Source organism: Mesoplodon bidens (genome assembly GCF_964165515.1).
Source record: "Mesoplodon bidens genome assembly, chromosome: 16".
In the NCBI taxonomy this organism is placed as follows: Eukaryota; Metazoa; Chordata; class Mammalia; order Artiodactyla; family Ziphiidae; genus Mesoplodon; species Mesoplodon bidens.
In genome coordinates, this window is record NC_138173.1 from 76,860,937 (window position 1) to 76,872,023 (window position 11,087).

The window sequence follows — 11,087 nt, forward strand, 5'->3', positions numbered from 1 at the left end:
ATTTTTGGCTGTGCTGGGTCTTAGTTGCAGCATGTGGGATCTTAGTTCCCTGACCAGGGATTGAACCCGGGTCCCCTGCATTGGGAGCGCGGAGTCTTAACCACTGGACCACCAGGGAAGCCCCCAAACTTGAGGGTGGTTTTTTTTTTTTTTTTATCATTTCTGCTTCACAGCGTCTTGAGAAGTCTGATACCAAACTATTTTTTAACCTACATATATGTTGTGGGCTGTAGGCACTAAGGGGCACTTCCGTATCTTTTACATTTTTTAATATCATTTTTATTTTATTTATTTATTTTTGGCTGCGTTGGGTCTTCGTTGCTGCACACGGGCTTTCTCTAGTTGCGACAAGCGGGGGCTACTCTTCGTTGCGGTGCGCGGGCTTCTCATTACGGTGGCTTCTCTTGTTGCGGAGCACGGTCTCTAGGCACGCGGGCTTCAGTAGTTGTGGCACGCGGGCTCGGTAGCTGTGGCTCGCGGGCCCTAGAGCACAGGCTCAGTAGTTGTGGCGCACGGGCTTAGTTGCTCCGTGGCATGTGGGATCTTCCCGGACCAGGGCTCGAAACCATGTCCTCTGCATTGGCAGGCAGATTCTCAACCCCTGTGCCAGCAGGGAAGCCCTGTGTCGTTTGCATTTTCTACTAGTGTAGTCTTAGCGCTCACCATTCTAGGTCGTTTTTCCAGGAACAGGTGAGCCCTTTTAGTTCGGGTTTAGGTCGCTTTGTCCTCTTGTTTGCCTGCCTTCCTGCTTCAGTGCCTCTGATACAGCTTCCGATTTAACAATATCAAATGCCTGCTCCCTTGGAACTTTGTGAGACTTTATTTCTAAGCTGGTCTTTACGTTTTCCTCCATTTGTTTCCTCACTTTCATCGTTTTTCATCTCATGTCTTCTTTTTATTGCCTACTGTTGTTTTGAGGTTCTGAACTTCTGATGCGAGGTGTTCCTTCATATTTTCAAATGTTTTGACTCAGGCATGAGAGATTTATTCTGCTTCCTGGTTCGTTTTCTGGGACATTTTTCAAGAGAAAAGTTTTATTCTCGTTTTAATTCTTCTCCCTGCAGTGTCTTCCCACAGATGACCGCGCAGTAGGACGCGGCCTCCTGGCGCGAGGCCGCCCTCTTCCGGCTGCGCGATGAAGTGCAGCTGTTCTTGCGTCCGTGGTCTGGTGATGGGAGGGGTGGGTGACTGCCGACATCAGGAGTCTCTCTGGTTGCTGCCGCACTTAATTTCCCCTTCTTCCTTCCTTCTTTCCATTGGCCACCAAGTCTGCAGGGGTTTCGCCCCTCCTACTGGTCTGCTCCCCAAGAACGGATGCATCTCCCACTGCCCCTGCGTCCCTGCATCTATCTTCTCAAGCCCATCACCTGTAGCCAGGCCGCTGGCCAGCAGCTCTCAGTCTGGCTCCCAGCATCCCCACGAGGGGAGCTGGACCTTCTCTTTCTGAGGATGGCTTTTGTCCAGCCCATCACTCTCAGACCCTTAGTTTCTTTCTCCCGTTTCCATCCGCTTCCTCCAGCGATAGCCACGCTGCACAGCAGGTGCCCCAGGTCCAAAGACGGCTCTGCCAGAAGTTTGTGTTCGTTTTTCTACATGAAAGTAAATGACATCTGTGGTCTCTCTATCTCCTATGCAAGCTGAGGTCATGAGGAGCGTGGGGTCTTGTTCCCTTGCTGTGTTGATCTGAATTCCTTTTCTTGCTAGAAAGAGTAAATAGAGTTGGATGTAGGCAGCTGAAATGATCCTAGCGCCAGAATTCAGTGGGATTTTTAAAACTTAAGATTCCAAATTTATTATTGCAAATGTATAGAAATACAATTGGTTTTTACCTTATAGCCAATGACCCTTCTAAATTCATGGATTAATTCCAATATTTGCTCTGTACATTATGTTCGAAACTCAAAATCACATGATGTCCAAATGATAAGAAGTTGATTTCTCATCTTTTTAAAAAATCTTTATTTATTTATATTTTTGGCTGCATCGGGTCTTAGTTGCGTGGGATCTTTGCTGCGGCACGCAGGATCTTTTCATTGGGGCACACAGGCTTCTCTTTAGTTGTGGCTTGCGTGCTCTGTAGTTGCACACGCGGGCTTAGTTGCCCTGCGGCAGGTGGGATCTTAGTTCCCCGACCAGAAATCGAATCCACGTACCCTGCATTGGAAGGCGGATTCTTAACCACTGGACCACCAGGAAGTCCCTGATTTCTCATCTAAAATGATGATCCCCTGTTTCTCTATCCAGGACAGAGTGAGTAGAAGGGGTGTTAACAAGGGGGGAGTGTTCAAGAGTTCACCATAAAGATGATGCAAGTTAGAGCCGGTTTTATAGTGACCTTTATCAGATTAGAAAGATCCCCTCTATTCTTAGTTTGCTGAGAGAGCTGTAATCACAAATTGTGTTGAATTTAACAAATAATTTTCTGTATATATTGGATTGTATAATATGTTTTCCTTTTTGTGGGCCATTGGTGATTTTCCAATATTATGTTTAGGATATGTTTCATTAATTTTCATGGGATATTGCTCTGGAATGTCCATTTTTTGTAATACCTTATCCATTTTTGTTAAAAAATCATCACTATGCTAGCTTCTTAAAATTAATTAGGAAGTGTTCATTTCTTTCTTTCCTCTGAAAGAAGCTTGGAAGATTGATATTATCTTTTCTTTGAATGTTCGGAAGAATTAACCAGTGAGAGCATCTAAATCTAGAATTTTCATTTGCAGAAAGTTTCTTTTAAATCAGCTTTTTGAGGTATAATTTGTAAAAAGTAAAATTTATGAATATTAAGTATAGTTATGAGTTTTGAAAAACTGTTTTGGCCGTTTTAACTGCTTTGCATTTTCATATAAGTTTTTTTTTTCACTTTTTTTTTCATATAAGTTTTGAGTGACCTTACTAACCTCTCACAAACGCCAGCTGGTGGGTTGATTGAGATTACATGGAATATATAGGTCAGTTTGGGGAGACTATAAACAATATTGTCTTCCAATCCATGAACATGCTGTATCTCTCCATACATTCAAGTCTTCTTTAATTCCTTTGGCACATTTTTTTAAAATATTTATTTATTTATTTAATGTTGGCTGTGCTGGGTCTTAGTTGTGGCACATGGGATCTTCGTTGAGGCATGTGGGATCTTTAGTTACGGCACTCAGTCTCTTTGTTGTGGAGCTCGGGCTTCTCTCTAGTTGCGGCATGCAGGTTTTCTCTCTCTAGTTGTGGCATGCGGGCTCAGTAGCTGTAGCACACAGGCTTAGTTGCTCCGCGGCATGTGAGATCTTCCCGGATTCAGGATCGAACCCGTGTCCCCTGCATTGGAAGGCAGATTCTCTACCACTGGACCACCAGGGAAGTCCCAGTATGACACATTTTTGATGATACTATAAAGGACATTGATTTTTCATTTTTCTGTAATTAAAAATTTTTTAATTGAGATAAGGTAGATTCACATAGAGCTTTAAGAAGTCATGGAGAGATCTGTGTACACTTTACCCAGTGTGTACTAATAGTTACCGTTTGCAAATGGATTGGAAGACTCAGTACTCTGGGGGTTTATTATTCTCCCCAAACTGATCCATATATTCCATGTAATCCCCACCGAGCTTCCCTAGAGCCCTCAGAGAGAACACAGCCCTGTCAGCTGTTTAGTATTGGACCTCTAGCATCCAGAACGGTGAAATCATAAATTTCTTTTGTTTTAAGTCATCCGAATTTGTGGAACTTTGTTACAGCAGGCCTAGGAAACATATACCTCTGTTGGGGTAAAGTATGTCCCTCTGTCTGTGGTGATTCATCCAAGGCTCCATGGAGTAAATCACCCTGTGAGTTCTCAGATAATGTTGCTGATCGAGGCGCTTGGGGCAAAAACACCAAACCCATTCCTGATCTCTGTAACAATCCCAGCAGGGTGAAAAATCACACCCTGCAGTGTAGAAATGGCACAAAAGGGTCAGCTACCCCCAAGAGGCTGGCTGGTCTCAGGAGGGATGGAGCCAGGGCTCCATCCCTCCTGCTGAGATGCAGAGGCTTCAGCAGCAGCAGCAGCCAGATATGGCTTGGCAGGGCATCCGTGCTCCCAGACCCATGCGCAGCCCCCACCCCTGCCACCGTGACTGCTCCACTCATGAGCCCACCGGGCAGGGCTGGCCCCCAAATGGCACGGGTCCACAACCAGGCCGTGGTGTGGTAATCACCACGTCAGCCTGCAGTACCGGGGAACCTGCGACGGGGCTGTGGAGGTGGCAGCTGGGGGGAGCAAAACCCCTGGGGCAAATCAGTGGGCAGCAAGCAGAGACCTGCCACCAGTTTTCAGACCTGGAACCCTGGGACCCCAGAAGAAAGCTTCTGCCACACACACATTACAGTTGGTGACCCCACCCTTCCTGAAAGGTGCCCACAGCTTTAACTCGGGACCGTACCCTAGGCACTGGGCCCCGGGACATTTCAAGAGCTGTGAGATGCAGGATGTGGGTGGACGGTCACGCCCAGAGACCTGAGCATCATCCCCGACGTCCCCGTTAGAGCAGCAGAGCGGGGGCTCCAGGAGCTCCAGGAGCTGTGGACGGAGTCAGAAGAGGGGATGAAACAAGAGCCACCACGGAGGCACTGGGGCTCCTGCTCATCACTTCCTGCGACAGTGTGACAGGAGCCAAAGCAGAAGGAAACGCCAACACAACACTTTTCACCTCCTACCTGATCTCACTGCTGAGGCACCTGCATTTTTCCGACCCAGAGGTGGGGAGAGAGCAGGGTTTGGGGCGGAGGGCGAGGCGTGGGAGAGTGCTGAAGGCTGAGCAGGGGGAAGCATCCGGAGGGCCCCTGGGCTGGCCTGCAGGTGGGCCAAGAGCACAGCCAGAGGGCGTGAATCCTTGCTGGCAGCTCCCTGAGTTGGATGTGGGGGGCACTTCTCCCACGAGGCTGGCAGGGGCCCCACACCTCAGCGGCACCCCGATTTCTCAGGATCTGAGTGAGAAGCACAGGCTCCTGTCTGGACCCGAACCGGTGGGAGTCTGAGGGGTGGGGCCCAGAGCCAGGTAAGGGGTCTGAGGCCGTGGTGGACCGAGGCCACCATCAAGGTCACTCCCAGCGCGATGGATGATGGGGCCTGGAGCGGGGGAACTGGGGGTCTCAGCTGGTTCCAAGCCAGGGAGGGAGGCCTCCGAGCACAGTTGCGCTCAGTTGCCCTGTGGCGGGAGGTGACACGGGGCCTGGGGGCTCCTCGCGCCCCAGGCTGAGGCCACGCTGTGTAGCCTGGGCTGCAAACCCAGTGCTGTTATCAGGCAACTGAGCTCGGGAACCCCGAGGGCGTGTAGGGCCCGGATGGCATGGCCTGGGTCAGTGGGACACACAGGGCCACCCCTGGGGAGCCTGGGGGAGCCTGTCAATGCAGCCGGGACCCAGCAGACCCACTGGACCGGGCAAGAAGCCCCTCAGGATCGGCCTCCCCCAGCTCTGCAGCCTGTCCAGCAGTGGCTGGCAGTGGCAGCGCCTAGCAGGCCAGCTTTGTCCTGCTGCTTCCGCACTTCCGGACGACAGGCTGTCCACTCACAGGCCCAGGCAGGGGTGGGGTCTGGATTTCCAGGGGCCATCCTTGGGGGCAGGGGATCAGGAGGTGACAGGCAGTGCACCTGCTTGCTCTGGGATGGAGGGCAGAGTACAGTGGGCAAGTGGGCAGTCACGTGGGTGACAAAAACATGATTATCAAGAGCAGAACTGATTTTACCCAAAGGCCCCGTCCTCGCAGGGGGCCAGTCACAGCCCAGGAGTCAGGAAGGCTTGCTTTCCTCCCCAAGACACCCCCATCCCCAGAATGACCCTAACTGCAGCCGTTGTGTCAGCGCCATGACAGCGGGGATTCACAGGGATGGAAGGGACCCACCAACCGCCAGGCTCGGGTAAGTGTCTGGGTCGTGGTGGCCTGGTCTTTGTGCTGCAGATTTCAGGCACAGGCTTGTGGTCACCGAGGGGCATGGGTTCCCCTCGCCCCCAGTCGTATCTGTTTCTGGAAGCCCAGAGGACCATCAGGGCCCCCTGCCTGTCCGCAGCCCACAGCTCCTTGTGAAAACAGCAGGCTTTGTCTGCTGGGGGAGCTGGGGTGACTAGTGACCAAGGTAATTTATGATCCTACAGAGGATTCGGAGAACACCCCCTATCCCCACCCCTCCTGCCCCCCTCAGGCTGACCCCAGGGCCCTCCCTGTCTGCCTCTCAGCCTCCTCCCACCTCTCCTCCTGCCTCTCCTCCCAGCCTCTCCCCCTGCCTCTCCTCCCAGCCTCTCCCAGCACCCAGGACCCTGAATGAGATCAGAAGTGAGGCCAAGAAGGCATCTGGACATTTAGCGACCACTGTCCACTGTGCCCTCTGACACCCCTAGTCCAGTGCCAGAGAAACAGGGTCACCTTTGAGGAGGGCCCATTCCTGCCCACAGGGGCTGACATCAGGGAGACCCGCCGTGGCCGGGACCACGTGCCTTCGGCCCTGCTCCAGGTAGGGCTTCTCTCCTACAGAGTCCTCCCGCCAGCTGCCCCATGCCCACCCGGGTTGCTTCATCACACCCACATCCAACAGCACCATGCAATTTGGGGTTTTCGAATTTTTCACAGATTCACGTTCAACTCCGTTACGGCATGAAATGACAAATGAATAAACGCACAACGTAAGCCCAGATCCTCCCCCCAGGCATCTCCAGTTCCACCTGTTCTGTGCCCACCTCCAAGCCGGGCCCATGCCCGGGCAGAGGTTGGACAGCAGGGAGGGCTGGAGTGGCACCCAATGAAGGGAGGCTTTGGGTGCACCAGCACCAAGGCGGAAGCTGCACCTGGCCAGGCATGGTCCCTAGGACGTGCCAGGCAAGAGGGGGTGGGGGACAGTCCTGCTGGTTGGACCACTAGGTGGACTGGAGGGGAAATGACCCCAACCAGCTGCACACCCTCATTCATAGCCAGCACATCCTCTCCCTGTGGCCACGGGAAGCTGGGCCTGCAGAGGATGCCGAGGCCTCCAGAGGCCCAGTGGCTGCGAGTGGAGGTGGCCGGCAGCAGTCGCTTGGGGGCCAGAGGCAGCCCGTCCAGTCCCCCTTTGCCTGCTAGTCGCCCCTTCTATCCTTCGGCCCACTCTCCTCCTGCGAGACCCCTGGGGGCAGGGTCACCCACTGCAAATCCAGATCCAGGGCCAACACCCTGCCTGCTCCTCAGAGGAGCTCAAATGGGTGTGGTCAAGGAAATAAAGGCAGGAAGGAAAAACAAAGAAAGAACCTGGGGAAAGATGCTGGCAGGACATGGCGTGGAAAACTGTGAAGCCACCTGACACGCAGGTGCGGGCACCTAGGCATGGGCGCTGCCTTTAGGGGGCAGCCTTGGGAGGCAGGGGTCCCTGGGGGTCAGAAAAGAGGGTAGCCTTTCCTGCCCACACCTGGACTCACGCAGGGCCCTTAGACCTGCCCGGTCTCCAGGTGAGGTTGTGGCTGGGGTGATGATGCCTCCAGAGAGAACGGAGTCCCACTCCGGACCATCGCCCCTGCCCTCAGTGGACTCTGCTGCTTTATCTGTGCCGTGTTGTTTGGTGACAAAGATTCTTTGCTTGACCAAACTTTAGTCAGGCTCCCAAACCTTCTCCTGGGCCCATCTGGGCACTTCCTTGTAAAATCCAGTTTTAATAAGAACCTCCCCCAACTCAGTATCCGATGGGGTTCCATCCCCTCCCACCCCCCAGGTGAGGACTGAGCACCTGCCCTGCCTTCAGGGAGATCCTGGTAGGTTTGTTTAGCCAGAATCCCCCTACCCCTGAGGTCTCCGCTTAGTGTTTTTCCATGCACTGACCACACCTGCTCCCTGGCTGTAAATCCCCACGGCCTCTGCTGTATTTGGAGTTGCCCCCAGTCTCTCCCCGCACAACCCCTTCACAGTGGTCCCTGCGCCGGTCTCGAGAGCCCCGCTAAGATTATTCAGTCTTACTGAGCTTTAACAAGTGTCATGGAATTTTCTTTCTTTAACACTGGTTCTGGTGAGGACAGGTTCCTGGGAACCCCGGGGCCGATGGAGAGTGGTTCAGTTCACTAGGCTGAAAAACAAGAAGAAAGGACAGGACAAAGGGAAGAATTTGCAGGGGACTCTGCGAAGGTGACCTGGGTGGGAAGCAGGTGGGGTCTGGTCCGCACCATAACAGGAAGAAATGCCCTCCACACTCTGTGCCCAGGTCTCCGCCAGGCAGGGGGAGAGTTTGGAAAAGAAGCTTGATAGGGCCCAAGCACAACTAAACTACCTGATAGACCCAGTGGACCCATCACAGGGACAGCCAAGGGGCCCAAGAGACTCAGGTGCGGGAGAAGGATGCCCTGGCCGGAGCTGAGGATGTTGCTGAGGACACGCGTCTCGCCTGGCGAGAGGAAAGGAGCTGAGGGCGCGCCTGGCTGAAGGCCCTGCCTGCCGCTCAGGCTGACTCAGGCTCCAGCCCTGTGGAGCGCTGACGAGGTGGGACAGAGCTGGGGGACCTGCGGGAACAGCATCTCTGCAGCCTTGTTTCGGGAGCTCCTGACACCCTCCCTTCTCCTGGGGTCCCAGACCCCGCCTCACACAGGGAGTCACGAGAGAAAGAAAGAAAAGATTCAAGCCTGTTATCTGACCCCTTCTTGCTGCTCTCCGGACTGCCGATCCTTCCCCTCCTTCCCCCCCCCACCTTCTCCTCCTCCTCTCCTTTCTCTCCCTCCCCCTTCTCCCCCTCCTCCCCTCCCTTCACTGTTCTTCCCCTCCCCCTCCTCCCCTCCCCCTCCTCCCCCTCCTCTCCTCCTCCCCCTCCTCCCCTCGTCCCCTTTCTCCCCTTTCCCCTCCCTCCCGCACTTGCCCTTGACACTTAGTTTCCCTGCTTCCTGCTCCCGGCCTGGCTCTTGATGCTTCCCCTCTGGACGGCCCTTCACTTCATCTCTGATTGCCCTACGGGCCTCCTGTTCTCCAGCCCCAATGATCCCTCCTCCCCCTTGAAGCCCTCCATCTCTCTCCTCCACCTCCAACACCAGACCACTTGCCACCACACCTGCGGGAAGTTTCAGCTCTCCTGAGCCTCTGAGGCAGGGACTCAGTGTGGTCCTGTGTCCCCAAGGTGTGAACCGGGCCCTGTTCCGCAGGGGTCTGTTACAGGAAGAGAAGGATGCATCAGAGCTGGCGCGGAGTGGAGGCTGGCGGAGGGGATGAACCCACAGGGGAGACGCGCGCGCCCCCTACCCGCCTTCTGCTCCAGCAGGAAGCGGCCATCCTCACGGACCCCACGAGACGCTCCCAAGAGCCTGAGCTGTGAGCAGGGGCTGACAGGCCTCCACAGCCGGCCCTCCTTCAGCTGACTCTCCTCAGAGGGCCCCGCTCCCTGAAGCAGGGGAGGGAAGGCTCAGGAGGAGTCGTCGGGCTGCGAGAGGGGCGCCGCAAGAACCAGGGTCTGAGTGGCCTCGAATGAGGAGGGTCCAGGGCGGAGAGACCGAGGGGATGGGCGGTGCGAGGGGGGGAGGTCCGGACAAAGCCTCCGTCTCTGCTCCACCGCCCCCCTCCCGCCCCCTGCAGGCTGAGCCGTCTGGCGTCATGGGGATGCCGGTTCTAGTCCTGTGGGCTCTGCTGGTGTCTTTGGGCTGTGCTGGCGGAGCCACAGAGCCAGGTAAGGGCAGCCCTCTGGGCTGCGGGGTGCTCCGGGAGCTCCGGGGCGCGGCGGGCGCATCTCTAGGCAGCGTAAGCCCTTTGCGCCGCCGGGCAGGTGCGCAGCGCGCTCCACCGCGGCCTGGTGCTGCCCACAGGTGAGAACCTGAGCTGCTACCAGTGCTTCAAAGCCACGAGCCGGGAGTTTTGCAAGCCCGCCGCGTGCGCCTCCACCGACCGGGTCTGCGTCTCCCACGCGGTGATCATCACCCTGAGTGAGTCCCTGGCCAGTGCGGAAGGGGCCTGTCGGGGACTCTGCGCTGGATCCTTTGGGGTCTCTGTGGGGAGTTGAGGAAGGCTCCCTTCAGGGGCCCCCTCGCCTGCGCCGACCTTTGCCTGATCCCGGTCCTGAGCGCGGGGAAGGAGGCAGCGGCTCAAGGTTGAGCCCTGGGGGCTTCCGGAGGGGGCTGGCTGGTCTCTTTCCTTCTTTTCGGTTTTCCTAAACCAAGTGCCACTGAGCAGCCTATGATATGATGTAACGCAATGCATACAATTGTCATATAATACAATATAATAAAGTTCAATGTAGTGAGATACCATGCACACAACAAATACAGCAGAACAAACACAACACAGCACAGCACGACGCAAGGAAGGCGGACTCCGCCCAAGGATATCTTGTCTTCTATAGCTTGGGTTGTTTTGAGTGTCCTGCTTCCCTCCGGTGCTGCGTTCAGAGGTCTCTGCGCGTCTCTACGTGAAGGAGGGAGGGGTGGACGGGAGCCCAGGCCGGGTGCAGCGGGTCCTCTGGTCGCCATCACTTTTCTCTCTGCCGTGCTTCCCCCGTCTCCCCGGGACGCCCAGGCCCCTGGCTACCCGGGTGTCCAGGCCACGTGTGGTTTCAGGGAAGAGCCCCGACCAGGGCCAGCAGTCCTGAACCCTGTCTTTGCTGTGACCTTGAAGGTGACCCTGGGCAGCTGTGCTCCCACAGCTGTGCAGGGCCTGGCCTGTGAAAGGGTCAGGAGAAGGTATCTGTAGATGTTTCAGGACCAACAATTCTCTGACCCGAGGTTTGGTTCTGGCCTTCCCTGCCCACGGGAAAGCGCCCCTCCCCAGGCTCCTCCTCTCTTCCTGAGCACTGGCTCTTCTTTTCTGCAGGATTACGGGTGGGAATTTTGCTCAGCAAGCGCTGTGCTCCCAGGTGTCCCAACACCAACATGAAGTCTGAATGGTCGTCGGGCCCCGGGATGCTCGGCAAGATCACCAGGCAGTGCTGCTCCAGATCTCTCTGCAACAGGGCAGCCGCCCTGCAGGAGGGGCCCTGGGCCCTCCCAAGGGGGTTCCTGCTCCAGGTGGGCCTTGGCCTCCTCTGGGTCCTGCTGTGAGCACCTTCCCCTCGGCCCCAAAGCCCACGCTGTCCTCCCACCTCTATCCTGCCCCCATGGCTCTCAAGACCGTGGGTGGGACATTC